Source organism: Somniosus microcephalus, chromosome 2 (assembly GCF_052327205.1).
Source record: "Somniosus microcephalus isolate GS21.2 chromosome 2, FLI_Smic_1.0, whole genome shotgun sequence".
NCBI classification, from domain to species: domain Eukaryota; kingdom Metazoa; phylum Chordata; class Chondrichthyes; order Squaliformes; family Somniosidae; genus Somniosus; species Somniosus microcephalus.
The window spans coordinates 185,203,220-185,210,095 of record NC_140988.1 but is presented as its reverse complement, the minus strand read 5'-3'; the positions used below and the strand labels follow the sequence as shown (position 1 = coordinate 185,210,095).

At 45.7% G+C, this 6,876-nt stretch overlaps 1 protein-coding gene across 1 annotated transcript in view; it reads left to right on the top strand.

Annotated features, from left to right (window-relative positions):
* Positions 1-3,118: 3,118 nt before the first annotated feature.
* anapc4 (anaphase promoting complex subunit 4) overlaps positions 3,119-6,876 on the top strand; it is a 136,939-nt gene continuing 133,181 nt past the window's right edge. The window contains exon 1 of the mRNA XM_085968048.1: positions 3,119-3,224. The gene's annotated coding sequence lies outside the window, so the exon portion shown is untranslated. The remainder of the gene's footprint in view (positions 3,225-6,876) is intronic.

Sequence of the window (6,876 nt, the reverse complement as noted above, 5' to 3'; positions counted from 1 at the left end):
GAAACCCAAAAATCTTCTACCGCCATGTAAACAGTAAGCGGGTAGCAAGAGGTGGGGTGGGGCCTATTAGAGACAAAGAAGCTGATATATGCTTAGAGGTGCAGAGCAAGGCTAGAATACTCAATGAGTACTTTGTATTGGTGTTTACTACGGAGGTGGATGCTGACAAAATATCAGTAGAAGTGGAAAAGGTAGAAGCAATGGAAGGGGTGAAAATTGATAGACAGGATGTGCTGGAAAGGCTGGGTATGCTTAGAGTGGACAAGTCACCTGGTCCAGATGGCTTGCATTCCAGGTTACTAAGGGAATTGGGGGAGAAGATAGAGGAAGGGCTTACCATAATTTTCCAATCTTCCCTAGATGCGGGGGAGGTGCCTGAGGATTGGAAAGTGGCAAATGTGACACCATTGTTCAAGAAAGGGTGTAAGGACAATCCCAGTAACTACAGGCCGGTCAGTTTAACATCAGTGATGGGTAAAGTTTTAGAAACAATAATCAAGAAAAAAAATTAACGGGCATTTGGAGAGGTTTAAGCTAATTAAGGAGAGCCTACACGGATTTGTAAAAGGCAGATCATGTTTGACTAATCTAATTGAATTTTTTGATGAAGTAAGAGAGGATTGATGAAGGGAATGCAATGGATGTTGTCTACATGGATTTTCGGAATGTGTTTGACAAAGTACTACATAGAAGGCTGGTTAACAAAATTGAGGCTCATGGAATAGATGGATCAGTGGCAGCTTGGATAAGGAATTGGCTTAAGGACAGAAAACAGCGAGTTGTGGTAAATGGCTGTTTTTCAGACTGGAGGATGGTAGACAGTGGTGTTCCCCAAGGGTCAGTGCTGGGGCCATTGCTTTTTTGATATATATATATAAATGACCTGGATATTGAAATACAGAGTAGAATTTCTAAATTTGCCGATGACACCAAACTTGGGGGTATGGCAAATAATGATGATGATATCAATCGACTGCAACAGGACATAGAAAGGCTAGCAGAATGGGCAGACAAGTGGCAGATGGAATTTAATTCAGAGAAGTGTGAGGTGATGCATTTTGGCAGAAGGAACAGGGAGAGGCAATATACATTTAATGGCACAGTTTTAAAGAGTGTGCAGGGACAGAGGGACCTGGGAGTTAATGTGCATAGGTCCCTGAAGGTGGCAGGACATATTGAGAGAGTGGTTAGCAAAGCATATGGGATCTTGGGCTTCATAAATAGAGGTATTGAGTACAAAAATAGAGGTTATGCTGAACCTCTATAAAGCGCTGGTTAGGCCACAACTGGAGTATTGCGTCCAGTTCTGGTCACCACACTTTAGGAAGGATGTGAAGGCCCTTGAGAGGGTGCAGAGGAGATTTACCAGAATGGTTCTGGGGATGGGGGATCTTAACTACAAGGACAGGTTGGAGAAGCTGGATTTGTTTTCATTAGAGCAAAGGAGGTTGAGGGGTGATTTGATACAGGTGTACAAGATTATGATGGGTTTGGATAGGCTAGACGGGGAAAGGCTGTTCCCACTAGTTGATGGAACAAGGTCTAGGGGACACAGATTTAAGGTTTTGGGCAAGAGATACAGGGGGGACGTGAGGAAAAGTTTTTCTACGCAGTGAGTGGTGATGACCTGGAATTTGCTGCCGACGGAAGTGGTGGAAGCGGAGACACTCAATGTTTTCAAGGGGAGACTGGATAGGCACTTGAGGGAAATAAACTTGCAGGGCTACGGGGATAGAGCAGGGGAATGAGACTGACTGGATTGCTCTACAGAGAGCCGGCACTGACTCGATGGGCCGAATGGCCTCCTTCTGTGCCGTAATGACTCTATGAGAACAGGACCCCATAATGCTTTATGTGGTCCAGCCAAATCTGGTGGTGAATGGCTAAACCAGTTGTCTGCCATATCCGTTCAAGTCTGCGTCCCTTCGACTTAAGGGAGCGAAGATGAGGGCCAGGGGAACCGGCCAGGGTGAGAGAGAGTAATTGTTTAAATAGGGACTAGGGCTACAAAGGTAGTGGTGAGGGTGTGGTTGAGCAGATCGGTAGCTGCAGAAATGTCGTGGTGAATGGAGGGCCAAAAGCTAGACAGTTGGGATTTCGTAAGTGCAGTTGTAAGAGTGTTGGGAGAGAGTTTTTTGCAGGGGTGGACACAGAAGGACGTAGGGTGGGGAGAGGGGGGAGTGGGTGAAGAGTGATACGGGGAAGTCGCCTGAGATGGTCATATCAGCGACTGACACGATGGGAGTAGCGAGGCTACGAGAGATGGGAAGGTCGAGGAGGTGGCTGTGAATATGGGTTGGGGAGTTTTCATGGAGGGAGAGATTAAGGGAGGATAGGAGGCTAGAGAACTCAGAGGAGAGCGAGCATGATGAACTGAGAGGTTGAAATCACCAAGGATGATAAGTCGCTCGGTGCAGAGACAGGTCAACAAGGACGAGGAGGGATAGTTTACGTTTGTTACCATCACATAAGATGTCAATTGTGACTTTGGTAAGAGCCATTTCGGTTCTGTGGCAGTGGCAGAAACCTAATTGGAGGGATTCAAACATGGAGTTACGAGAAAGATGGGCACGGATTTGGGAGGCAACAACACGTTCAAGAACTTTGGAGAGGAAAGGGAGTTTGGAGATGGGGCGGTAGTTTGCAAGGACGGAGGGGTGAAGGGTTGTTTTTTTGAGGAGGGGGAGAGAGAACCGTTAACAATGTCAGCTAACATGGGAGCCAGGAAAGGAAGTTGGGTGGTCATCAGTTTAGTGGGAATAGGGTCGAGGGAGCAAGAAGTGGGTCTCATGGACAAGATGAGCGCGGAGAGGTCATGAGGGGAGTTCAGAGAGAAACTGGAGAAATATGCAAGTTCCGGGTAGGGCAGGGGGGAACCTTAGAGGAAGTTTGGGCCGGTGGGCTAGCAGAAGGACACACCCTGTGTGACCCTGGATTCGGTTTAGAAAATATGATCACCCTATAACGTGAACTGCTTGTGCAGCGCCTCGGCCAGTCCCCGCGCAAAGCGATGCTGCGCGCTCCCACCGGCCCGGTCACGGAGCTGCTGCGCGCTCGAGAGGTGGCAGCTGGTTGCGCTGTTCGCGCAGACGCAGCCCTGCCCTGACTTGTCGAGAGTTTGCAGCGTTGTTTCAGGTTCTCGCGATACCGCCGTTAAGGCGGCGTGCGCATGCGCGGGCGGTTTGAAAGTGGCCGGCGGTGAGCGGAGCTTGAGCTGGGCCCAGGTAAAGAGCAGCGATACCGGGACAGCAGCGGCGCGCTCCCCCACCCCGCCAGCTAGGAGTCTCCTCTCCCGACAGGCCGAATCAAATAGATACCAGCGGGCAAACCCCCAACTGGAGCTGGCGGGCAGAGGGCGAGCCCTGCCGGCCACCGGACTGAAACCCGGCCGCCCCAGCGGTCCCGCACTCACTGGGACACTCTGATCATCCCGTTTTTTCCCTTCCTTTTTCCTGAATACATTGTAGCCAGGAATATTAAGTGCCCATTCCTCCCCTTTTTTGAGCTAGGTCTCCGTTATTACCACTAATATCATCATCCCATGTGGCTACTTGTGCCTGCAGCTCACCAACGTCATTTACTCCGTGCATTTACACATCTGCGCTCTAAACCCATCTTAGTCTGTCTTGTAGTTCTCCTATTTTTTAACTACTCATAATTCTAATGTTTTTCTCTTCCAGACCCCTGTGCACCTTGTATCTCCTCTAATGCGTCATTCTGGTGCCCTTCCCAAATTAGTTTAAACCCTTCCCCACAGCACTAGTTAACCTCCCTGTGAGGACATTGGTCCCAGCTCTGTTGAGGTTCAACTTCTCCATCTTGTACAGGTCCCTCCTGCTCCAGAACTGATTCCAATGCTCCAGAACTGATTCCAATGCCCCAGGAATTTGAAGTCCTCCCTTCTGCACTATTTCTCTAGCCACATGTTAATCTGTCTCATCTTACTGCTCCTATACTCACTAGCTCGTGGAATTAGTAATAACCCAGGGATTACTACCTTTGAGGTCCTGCTCTTTAACTTCCTCCCTAGCTCCTAAAACACTGACTGCAGGAGCTCAACCCGTTGTCATTGGCTCACATGGACCATGACTTCTGGCTGTTCCCCTCTAACCCCTGCCCAAATGTTTCGCAGCAGTTCAGTGATGTTCTTTACCCTGGCACCAGGAAGGCAACACACCATGCAAGACTTACATCGCCGGTTGCAGAAAAGCTTGTCTACCACCCCTATCGAATTCCCGATGACCACTGCATTTCTACACTTTGCTATACCCCTCTGTGTAGCCATTTCCCTTACGGTGCTGTGGATGTGCTTTAGACTACACGTCACCCTCAGCACTAAAAACCGGTTTGAGAGTGCCTACACTGCCTGCCTCTTCCTACCCTGCCGGATGGCCACCAACTTACTATCCTCCAGAACTTTATATTCTAGCCATCTAGTTATAAATGCTAATATTCCATTAACCTTTTTGATTATTTTTTGTACCTACTACATTTTAGTGATCTGTGTATATGGACCCCATAATCTCTTTTGGACCTCCACTGTCCCTAGTTTTTCACCATTTATATTTCGATCTATCCTTTTTTGGCCAAAAATGGATGATCTCACACTTACCAGTGTTGAAATCCATCTGCCACAGTTTTGCCCACTCACTTAATCTATTAATATCTCTTTGTAGTTTTATGCTTCTGTCTACACTGCTTACTATGCCACCAATCTTTGTGTCATCGGCAAACTTGGATATATGGTCCTCTTTTGCGTTATCTAAGTCATTAATAAATATTGTGAGTAGTTGAGGCCCCAGCACAGATCCTTGTGGGGCACCACTAGTCTCTTCCTTCCAATTTGAGTACATACCCATTATCCCTACTCTGTTTTCTACTGCCTAACCAATCTCCTAACCAGGTCAATAATTTGCCTTTAATTGCATGAGCTTTACTTTTAGGTAACAGTCTCTTGTGTGGAGCGTTATTGAATGCTGACTGGAAGTCCATATAAACTACATCCATAGACATTCGTCTGTCTATTACTTCAGTTACTTCCTCTCAAAATTAAATTACTTTTGTTAGTTTTGTTAGACATGACCGACCCTTTACATGTTCGTTCTCTCTAGTCAGCTCAAATTTCTCTCGGTGCTCAGTCACTCTGTCCTTAATTATAGATTCCAAATAACTTCCCCACAACAGATGTTAGACTATCGGGTCTAAAATTTCCTGGATTCTTTCTCTCAGCTTTCTTAAATAATGGAATTACATTTTCAATTTTCCAATCTAAAGCGACAGTTCCTGAATTGAGAGAGCTTTGGAAGATTACGGCTAAAGCATCTGCAATTTCCTTACCTACTTCCTTTAAAACACAGGGGATGTGTTGGTCTTTAGTGCCATTATTTTTTCTAATACAGCTGTACTGTTTTCTTGCTTGCGTTAACTTTAGTGAGTTCCAGTCCTTGATTCGTTGTTAGTTTCGCTGGAATGTCAGGTATATTATCCTCTTCTACTGTGAAAACTGACAAAGTAATTATTCAACAACTCTGCCATTTCCTTATTTTCATTTGCCATATTACCCACATCTGTTTTTAAAGGACCTACATTACCCTTGACTACCCTTTTCTTTTAATATATTTGTAAAACCTTTTTGTGTTACTCTTGATATCCCTCGAAAGTTTCTTTTTGTATTCCTTTTTGGAGCTCTTGCTATCTTTTTTTTGTCTTCCTTTGCTGTTCTTTATATCTCCCAGTCCCCTGGCTCTACGCTATTCCATGCACGTTCGTTCAGCTGCAGCAGGTCCACACGCAAACACAGTTGTTTTAAAGTTGCTGTTTGTGAAAAAAACTGTAGTTGAAGAGTGAAACAGCTGTAAGAACGTAAAAAATAGGAGCAGGAGTAGGCGATTCAGCCCCTTGAGCCTGCTCCACCATTCAATAAAATCATGGCTCATCTTCTACCTCAGCTCCACTTTCCTGCACTATGCCCATATCCCTTGATTCCCTTAATATCCCAAAATCTATCGATCTCTTGTCTTGAATGTACTCAACAACTGAGCCTCCACAGCCCTCTCGGGAATTCCAAAGATTCACCACCCTTTGAGTGAAGAAATTTCTCCTCATCTCAGTCATAAATGACCGCCCCCTTATTTTGAGACTGTGACCTCTGGTTCTAGACTCTCTAGCCAGGGGAAACAACCTCCCTGCATCTACCCTGTCAAGCCCTGTAAGAATTTTGTAGGTTTCAATGAGATCACCTCTCATTCTTCTAAACTCTAGAGAATATAGGCCCAGTCTACTCATTGTCTCCTCATAGGACAATCTCCCCATCCCAGGAACCAGTCTGGTGAACCTTCGTTGCACTCCCTCTATGGCAAGTATATCCTTCCTTAGGTAAGGAGAACAAAACTGTACACAGTACTCCAGCTGTGGTCTCACCAGGGCCTTATATAATTGCAGTAAGACATCTTTACTCTTATACTCAAACCCTCTTGTAATAAAGGCCAACATACCATTTGCTTTCTTAATTGCTTGCTGTACCTGCATGTTAACTTTCAGTGTGTACAAGGACACCCAGGTTCCTCTGAACACCAACATTTCCTAATCTCTCACCATTTAAAAAATACTCTGCTTTTCTATTTTTCCTATCAAAGTGGATAACTTCCAATTCTCCACGTTATATTCCTTTTGCCATGTTCTTGCCCACTCACTTAGCCTGTTGATATCCCCTTGAAGCCCCTTTGCATCCTCCTCTCAACTTACATCCACACCTAACTCTGTATCATCAGCAAACATGGATATATTACATTTGGTCCCCTCATCCAAATCATTGATATAGAATGTGAATAGCTGAAGCCCAAGCACTGATCCTTGCGATACCCCACTAGTTACAGC